The sequence below is a fragment of the Colobus angolensis genome, unplaced genomic scaffold (assembly GCF_000951035.1).
Source record: "Colobus angolensis palliatus isolate OR3802 unplaced genomic scaffold, Cang.pa_1.0 Scaffold206, whole genome shotgun sequence".
In the NCBI taxonomy this organism is placed as follows: domain Eukaryota; kingdom Metazoa; phylum Chordata; class Mammalia; order Primates; family Cercopithecidae; genus Colobus; species Colobus angolensis.
In genome coordinates, this window is record NW_012115222.1 from 5,767,856 (window position 1) to 5,776,670 (window position 8,815).

General features: G+C 43.1%; 1 long non-coding RNA gene across 1 annotated transcript; it reads right to left on the bottom strand.

The window, feature by feature from the left end:
* Nucleotides 1-916: 916 nt before the first annotated feature.
* Nucleotides 917-8,137, bottom strand: LOC105511903. Its single transcript, XR_001001787.1, has 4 exons — nt 7,726-8,137; nt 7,149-7,228; nt 6,390-6,507; nt 917-1,046 (listed from the first exon to the last, which is right to left on the bottom strand). It is a non-coding gene; the product is annotated as an uncharacterized LOC105511903 (long non-coding RNA).
* Nucleotides 8,138-8,815: the final 678 nt, after the last annotated feature.

Below are 8,815 nucleotides of genomic sequence, written 5' to 3' on the forward strand. Positions count from 1 at the left end.
GCCACTGCCCTTCTCCCATCAGTGGGTGTGTGCCCAGCTCCCACTCTGAGCCCCTCCTCCCTCTGACCAGGCAGGTCCAGCCCCACATGAGGGTCAGACACAGCCTCTCGGTCCCTTAGACCCCAAAGAACACACACGTGTTCTCCACACAGCATCCTTGAAGCCTTTCTCACATGGCTGAAGGGCAGGGGTGGGTATCTCTCATCTTTCCCACTATCAGGGGAAGGGTGGGCTGCAGAGAGTGCACAGGACACTGATAGTTCTCTGCAGAGAAATGTCCCTTGTCAACCTCTTGCCAACCTCTATTCCTTACATGGGCTAAAGCTGGGGATGACCAAAGACTGATGGCGGCATTGACTCTCGCCTCCATTTCAAACTCCTGTATAGGCGCTCCAGCACCACACCTTGGAATGACGGTGGGACTTCCCACCAACACTTTCATTACTAGCTTCTGCTGAAATTCAGAGACAAGAGGGTTGGCTACTGTGAAGATCTTGTCTCAAATGTTTGTTGAAATGAATTCCAAAAATGGAAAATGACAAGATACGGCTCCAAAGGAGGTCTACTGCTCCCGAGCCATGCCCAGAAGATCAGTGCTGCCAAGAACAGAGCATCTGATGAATTCTTAAGCTTGCTGGGAACATCTTCAGACTGGGGAGGCAGGGAAAGAAATGTTTTTGAGAAAAGAGTTTTTTGGGGATGTGAATGTGGCAGGACACAGAAAAAAAGATCACACCACCCAGGAGGTTGTAAGAACGAGGGGAACAGTGGGGACATTCAGGCTGGAGGTTCCAGTCCAGAACTCATTCTCCCCAAGACGCTAAGGTCCTTTTATGACAGAAGGGAGCTGCCCCTGCTGGGAGCTGCCTTTGGCAATCCCAACCTTCCTTAGTAAAATATCAGTACTTCTCAACTTCTACCTGAAAGTGTATATTTAAAAATGAATAAATAAATATCAGTGTTGATCTCCACTCTCCTTTTTGCCCCAAAACTCCATACCCCAGTAGAAAGTCTCAGTAGAGATCTGCTTCTTACCAGCTTGAGGACTAGAATAAAGAAGGAGAAACAGAAATAGATGTGAGAGACACTAACCACCATTATTTGAGCACATACAATGATCAAACTCCCTAGCCTATTACAATACAAATCATTTGACCTTTACAATTTAACTTATAGGGAAAATGAGGCTCAAATTGATTGGGAGATTTTCCCATGGAAACACAGATGGAAGAAACAGGGTGAGTACAACTTGCTTCCCCCAGAACATTCCCTGGTCTTTCCTGCCAGTGCTCACACTGTGTGTTCCACCTAAAGGGCCACTATTTTTTTTTTTTTTTTTGACATAGGGTCTCAATCCATTGCTCAGACTGGTGTGCAGTGGTGTGATCACGGCTCGACCTCAACCTCCTGGGCTCAAGTGATCCTCCTGCCTCAGCCTTTCAAGTACCTGGGACTACAGGCGTGCATCACCACGCTCACCCGGCTAATTTTTTATTTATTTTTTGTAGAGAGAAGGTCTCACTGTGTTGCCCCGTTGGTCTCAAACTCCTGGGTTCAAGTGATCCTCCTGCCCCAGCCTCCCAAAGTGCTGAGATTACAGGTGTCAGCCACTGCACCCAATCCCCATTATTCTTAAAAGGCCAACTCTCATCGACCTCTTGCATCTGGCCATTTCGGATGACTCCAAGGTGGAAGCAAGCGCATCTTCCTCTATCAGATGGGACTTTGTACCTCTTTTATGACATGTCACAATCTTCTAATGTGGCCACCTGTGTACATCCTATTTCCTCTCCTAGAATGTGAAATCCTTAAGAACAGTGACAGTGTCTTAGTCAACTAGGTATGACCCAAAGCATTTCATAGGAGCATTAGAGAAGTTTCTTGCTCACAGTAGGTGTTTGACACATGTTTGTTGCATGAGAAACACAGAGGCATTGCAAAAGATGAAATCTCAGGTATGCTGGTATCACAGCCCCTTGTTTGCAGCTCAGATGAACTAGATCTGAGGGTTCGCTGTCATTAAAAGCAAACGCTGGCCAGTTGCCAGAGGGCATCTACCCCATCCTGGCTTCTGCTTCAAAGTTTCTGCTAAGTCCCAGCCGCAGCTCTCTTGATCTTTCCCTATTTGCTCATTAAAGTTAATTTGGGACATGAAAACATCCAGAACCAAATATTTCATTAAGTCCAGTTCTTAATGCAGCAACTGCAGACAAAACAGGTAAAAATAGGGCAGAGGTTCTGAGTATGAGTCCAGCAAATGTGGAACCTGTTTAAACCTCAGGCCCTCTGTTCATGGACTGATATCTTCAGTCAGCTTGGGGGATGCTGAGAATATCAAGGGAAGCCAATTATGTCTCTTTATAGAGAAATTTTAAGTATTCAAGGAGCTCCTCAGTTCTCACTCTTGGGGTATTAAAGAAATAACAGGCCAGGCACAGTGACTCACACCTGTAATCCCAGCACTTTGGGAGGCCGAGGTGGGCTGATCACTTCCGGTCAGGAGTTCGAGACCCGCCTGGACAACACGGTGAAACCCCATCTCTAGTAAAAATACAAAAATTAGCCAGGCATGGTGGCGCACGCTTGCAGTCCCAGCTACTCGGGAGACCGAGGCAGGATAATCACTTGAACCCAGGAGTCGGAGGTTGCAGTGAGCTGAGATTGTGCCAGTGCACTCCAGCCTGGGTGACACAGTGAGAACCTGTCTCAAAAAGGAAAAAAAAAAAAAAAAAAAAAAAAAAGAAGAAGAAGAAGAAGAAGAGGAAGAGGAAAAGGAAGAAAAGAAAGAAAGAAATGACAATTTTTGTAAAAAGTCTCATTGAGAGTCCTGGAAAAGGACTAAGATATCAATTATTAATATCAGCTACCATTTTCTGAGTTATTATGAGGATTGTGCTGAGTATTTTTACATAAATTATGTTTTCTAATCCATACAGTAACAGTAACCCTCTGAAGTGATGGAAGTTAAGCTATTGGCTTGAGCTCTTATAACTACTGAATGGCAGAAAACATGACAAAGGTGAGGCTCCCACCATGGCAGAGTAGTCCTAGAGTCTGTACCATTAAACGCCTCACTGTGCTGCTTGTTAGAGTATCTCATAATGTCCTTTTCTTTCTTTTCTTTCTTTTCTTTTGAGACAGAGTCTCGCTCTGTCACCCAGGCTGGAGTGCAGTGGTGCAACCTCTGCTCACTGCAAGCTCCGCCTCCCGGGTTCACGCCATTCTCCTGCCTCAACATCCTGAGTAGCTGGGACTACAGGTGCCCGCCACCACACCTGGCTAATTTTTTGTATTTTTAGTAGAGATGGGGTTTCATTGTGTTAGCCAGGATGGTCTTGATCTCCTGACCTCATGATCTGCCTGCCTTGGCCTCCCAAAGTGCTGGAATTACACCTTGTCCTTCTTAACAGGAAGAAAGATACTAGCCAATAACTGCTGCATTAGATGGTGCTGCTCTGAGTGAGATACCAGTGAGGTGAGGCCTTGATGTTAATTAAATCTCATATATAAAATTCATTTATTTGAGGAACAAAAGAGTAGGGGCTTCACACAAACTACTGGTGCTACGAGAAACCAAGGACATCTTTGCCTGTGACATGCCTCTATTGCATGTCAAGGCTCTTAAGATCCAATGGGATTGTTTGTAAAGTTTGACAAAGCTGGAGCTGGAGGAATGAGGAAAGCTGGAGAACACAGAAATATGGTAAATTGTCCCCAATCTGAGGCTTCTCTAATATTCCATTCTAACACACTTACCTTTTCTTAGGGGAAAGTTTAATTCTAGTAAGTGCAAGTTACTCATTCTTATGGAATTCTTTTTAAAGGAAGAACTGGGGTCCGAAATATATCAGTAAGTCTAATACATTAATGATCACAATAAATTTAAGTATCTTAAATTCCTTTGTCAAAGTAACACAGATCTTCTGAATACCCTAAACTATAGTGTTAAACTATATAGTATTTAAAAGACATATTCTTAAACTAAGGGGGCACAAAAAGGCTGAAAAATAGGCATTAAAATATACTAGATAAATAATAAAAGAAAGCACATGCTATAATGCTAATATCTGACAAAAGAAAATGAAATGAGAAGCATTAACAATTAAGAGGGGCAAAGATATTTTTCTTTCAATTGTATTCAATTCACCAAGAAGATAAAACAGTTATGAATCTTAATGCATTGACAATGTGGCATTATTTTTTTGTATATATAAACATATGCATTAAATAAATGCTGATAGAAATAAAGAGAAATAATACAGAGCCACGGCCAAACAACATAATACATTTGTTTCAGAAATAATCATATCATATATAAAATTAATAAAAATTAATTGTGTTTGAATTAATTTAAAAATTTGAATTATTTTGAATATTTGAATACTACTCAAGGAACATTTATTAAGAAAAAAATACATCCCCTTGCTCTCCCCCACTCCGCTCAAAGCAGAAATAACATCAACATAAAAAGAATGGTAAAAGGAAACAAAACAATATATTTGGAAATTAAGACATTCTTCTAGATAACTTTTGTGTTAAAGAGAAAATAAAAATAAACATGGAAAAACTAGTAAGAAGTGAATGATAACTCCATATATCAGAGACTCTAGATTGCAGCCAGAGTAGAATCAGGAGAAAAAGGAAGTCTCCTCCAAACCTTCCAGGGATTATGAGTAAGGGGCGGGTGAGCTAGTTGCCCCTTATAGGTTCATCCCACATTGCCAATTCCCCTGAGCCTTCAGACTTCTTAGAGTGGCACTATCCAATACAGTAGCCGCTAGCCCCAGGTGCTAAATTTAAATTAATTAAAGTAAAATAAAATTCAAAATTCAGTGTCTTAGTTGTTCTGGCCACATTTTAAGTGCTCGATAGCCACAGGTGGCTGGAAGTTATTGTGCTGGACAGCACAAGCTACAGAACATTCCATCGTAGAAATAGAAAGTTCTGTTTGGCAGTGCTTCTCTAATGTTTGCCAGGGACATTCCAAAACGTCAATTCCACTGACTGTAGGCCACTACTGAGTCCAGGTTTCAACTGGCCAACCTAGCGGACTGTATGTACTACTTCTATTTGCTCAAGCCAACATATTAAATTCAAAATCTCAGGGAAGTAAACTCATATTGAGAAATGTGGTTAAGTCAGCTCTTCAATTTTACTTTAGATGGTTAAATAGCTTTAGGATTCATTCATAGCCGTGCTCCCCAAACTCTGGCCAAAACTGATTGGTAAAGCCTCATAATTATTATAGTGTGTCAGTTTCCTCTCCCACCTCAGACCAGGTCTTGTGCATCCTTACCTGGGACCTACTGTTGTTGTGATCCCGGAGGTACTTAGAGAAGTGGGAGTGGCTCCTACAGAAGTAAGCATCCCACGGGGATGGCATTTTCCCAGGTGCAGTCATTGAAAGGTGTTTATACAGAGGAAGGTGCCCCCTTTGGTGGGAAGAGGGGTTTCCTCAATCAAAAAAGAAGGTCATATGGAATTGGGGAGTTTAAAGTTTTCAGCCTGCCCAGGCACAGTGGCTCACACCTGTAATCCCAGCATTTTGGGAGGCCGAGGCAGGCAGATTGCTTGAGGTCAGGAGTTCGAGACCAGCCTGGCCAACATGGTGAAACCATCTCTACTAAAAATACAAAAATTAGCTAGGCGTGGTGGTGTGGGCCTGTAGTCCCAGCAACTCGGGAGGCTGAGTTGGGAGGTTCACTTGAGCCTGGGAGGTGGAGGTTGCAGTGTACTGAGGTTATGCCACTGCACTCCAGCCTGGGTGACAGTGAGACCCTGTCTCAAAAAACAAAACAAAACCAAAAAACCCAAAGTTTTCAGCCTCACCTTTTTCTCCCTCTCATATCTCAGGATCTCCCTCCTTCTCCCACCAGTGCCCTTTTAGTCTTAGAGACTGGCAGGGGCAAGCATTTAATTGGCTCTGCCACTGTGTAAGTCATACAGTCCAGCGCTTGATGTCATCTTTGCCATATCTGCCATGAAACTAGAAGAAATGAGGGATTCCTTCAAAGTTGGCATAACAATGCTTTCATTTTCCACCCATCTTCTGAATTGAGTATTTAAGGCCTTCAATTTTTATTTTCACTCTGTACACTCTCTTGGGCAGCACTGTCCAATACAACCTTCTGCAGGGATAAAAGTGTTCTCTACCTGTGCTGCCCTATAATATAGCAGTCACTAGCCACATGCGGTTTTTGAGCACTTGAAATGTGGCTAGTGTGACTGAAGAACTGAATTTTAAATTTTATTTAATTTTAATTAATCTTAATTTTAATGTAAATAGCCACATGTGGTTAGTGGCTACCAGACTGGACAGTGCAGCTCCAGGGCACCAAAAGGAGTTAGCTGACCACAAATTTTTATAATCACTATTGTCATCATCTTACCAATTTGCTAAAGTCACTTCCTCTCCCAACCCCTTGTCCTCCACTTGTACTTCAGTCCATGCAATAACGGTGTGATTGTGATGCCACCATAACTTAGAAATGAAATGTCTCCTTTTCCCTGGCAAGGAGGTTATCCATGCATTTCTAAGTGTGAGAGCAACCTAGTCCCAGAATTCTATCCTCAGGGCCACTCCTGAGGCCACTCTTGATATCTGTTCTCTATCAATCATTGATCTAGAATCGCACACTCAAATGGGGTGAAACTGTTATGTGTTAACTAAAGGAGTCATTTAAAACACTGTTGGCAGGAAAGCGAACATATCCAAGAGTTGGCGACAGTGAAGAGCCACCAACCACACCTAGGCACAGGGAAGCAGCTGACCAGACCTGAGGGGTAGCTCTAGCTGTAGGAGCTGGCCTCCTGCTGGAGTTGGGGCCCTCTGTAGGTGACGCAAACAACCTCTGCACTCAGCAGAGAGGCTACCTGGGAACGGATATGTCAGACCCATTCTCCTGCTCACCACCCTCCTTCCTCCTTCCTGTGCCTTCCTTTAACAAACCCAACCAGAAGCCAGAATGTGAAGAAGGTTGTTATTGCCATCCATAAAGTGCGGCCTCCAGAGACACAGAGGGTGGGCAAGGGTGGAGGGTGGTTCTAAAGTTGCAAACAAAACATTTCTCTGTTTGTCTACTACAGTAGCTCACCCATGTTTGAACTATTAAGAAAAACGTCTGGACAAATGAGACCTGGACTCTGACCTTGTGCTGATTCCCCATAGAAATGCCACCTGTGAATTCCTGATGAAGGCAGCTGGTCTTCCCTCTCCTAGAGCTGTTTCCTAATGAAATAAAATGAGTTATAAACTTTAACAATGACAAACACAGTGAGGAAAATTTAAGCAACCAAAGAAGGACAAATTTAAAAGGTGATTTTGAAAGAATCTTACAGTAAAACATAGTAAAAAGCAGTTTTCTATGACAAGTCTAGAGATGCTTCCTTGTAGCTTCCCCACAGACAAGTCTTGTTATTGAAATCCTCTAAAATGCATTCTACACATCACTCACCATGAAACTCTGTAATTCTAAATAATTCTTTAATATAGGTTTGTATATGTCGTGTGTGAGTATGTATACTACACTTTTAGTGATATTGTAAGCTCTGTGAGGACAAGATTACGTCACCACAATTAGTAAATTCATATTTACTGGATTCCTGAGGACCTTCTTGCTCACTGGAGCATTTCATGATGCTAGACACAGTGGTAAAGGCTGTGCCTGGGGCTCCTTGGGACTGTGGGATGGTGCATCAGGGAGACAGACGTTGGGGGAGTCTCACCATGGAGTAGACAGGCCACAAAGGACTTCCTCGGCTCTTTTGATCAGTCTGAGTTTCCCCCATGAAACAGCTTTCCTGGTACTCTGTGTCCAGACTCTGGAGCTGTCTGGCAGTTCTGCTAATCATTCACCACCTTTGGCTTCTTTCTCAGCTACTGTGGGCAGTGTGTCTGGTTTGGGATGGGTGATTCCTATCTTCAAAGTCCTGGGATCAGGATGTTCATGTTTTAAACGAACAACACGTAGCTTTGATGCCTGGCCAAGGAGGGAGACTGAACACCACAGATAGAAGGTTATTTTGGGGTTATTTATTCTGCATCCATATGATTTTCAGCCTCAAACATCTGGTGTTCCAGTGCACACTTCTGCCCTCCTCCTCCTCTGACTGTCGACACCCCTGTTTCAGTTGTCAGGAGTTAAATAGGGTAGCCAGAAGATGAATGGTATTTGGTTGTCCCCCACATCTACTGTGTCCCTAGACCCACTTCTCAAAGGCAGTAGAAGTAATATTACTAGTGAACAAATTTAGCCCACCTGCATGCCTGCAGTCCATTCTAGGTAGAACTAGGTTACTCAGAAGCAGACACTTGTTCTTTGCTGATGGTAAACACTTATGGGAGCACTGGAGTTCACTGCACCAGGGGACAATTTTCCTCAGGGCAGTTCAGTGATTTCCCAGAGCACAGGCAAGAACCAAAGAGAATCCCAAGCATTTCTCCTCCTTGGTCCACTCCATCACAACCTCACACCCACAGCTTCCCTTGTACCTCCTCTCCCTGAGCATGCAGCTCTTTGAAGTTTTCTGAATGTTTTGACCACTAGCTAAAAGAAGACAATTGTGGAGTAATAAATACTCCCTTTCTATGCAACAACCCTGTTCTCTCTCTCAATTTAGAGAATACATGTCAAAGTCTTTCCTTTCTCTAACAGAAATAAAGGCTTTGCTAATTAAGAGAAAACTGGGACCAGAACCCTGATCTCTTAATTTCCAGTCAATTTTGTTTTTCCATTTCATCACCCTGTCTTCCTAAAGCTGGGTTTCTACAACAAAATGTTAACAGTGGTTATCATCAGGTTATGGGATTGCAAGT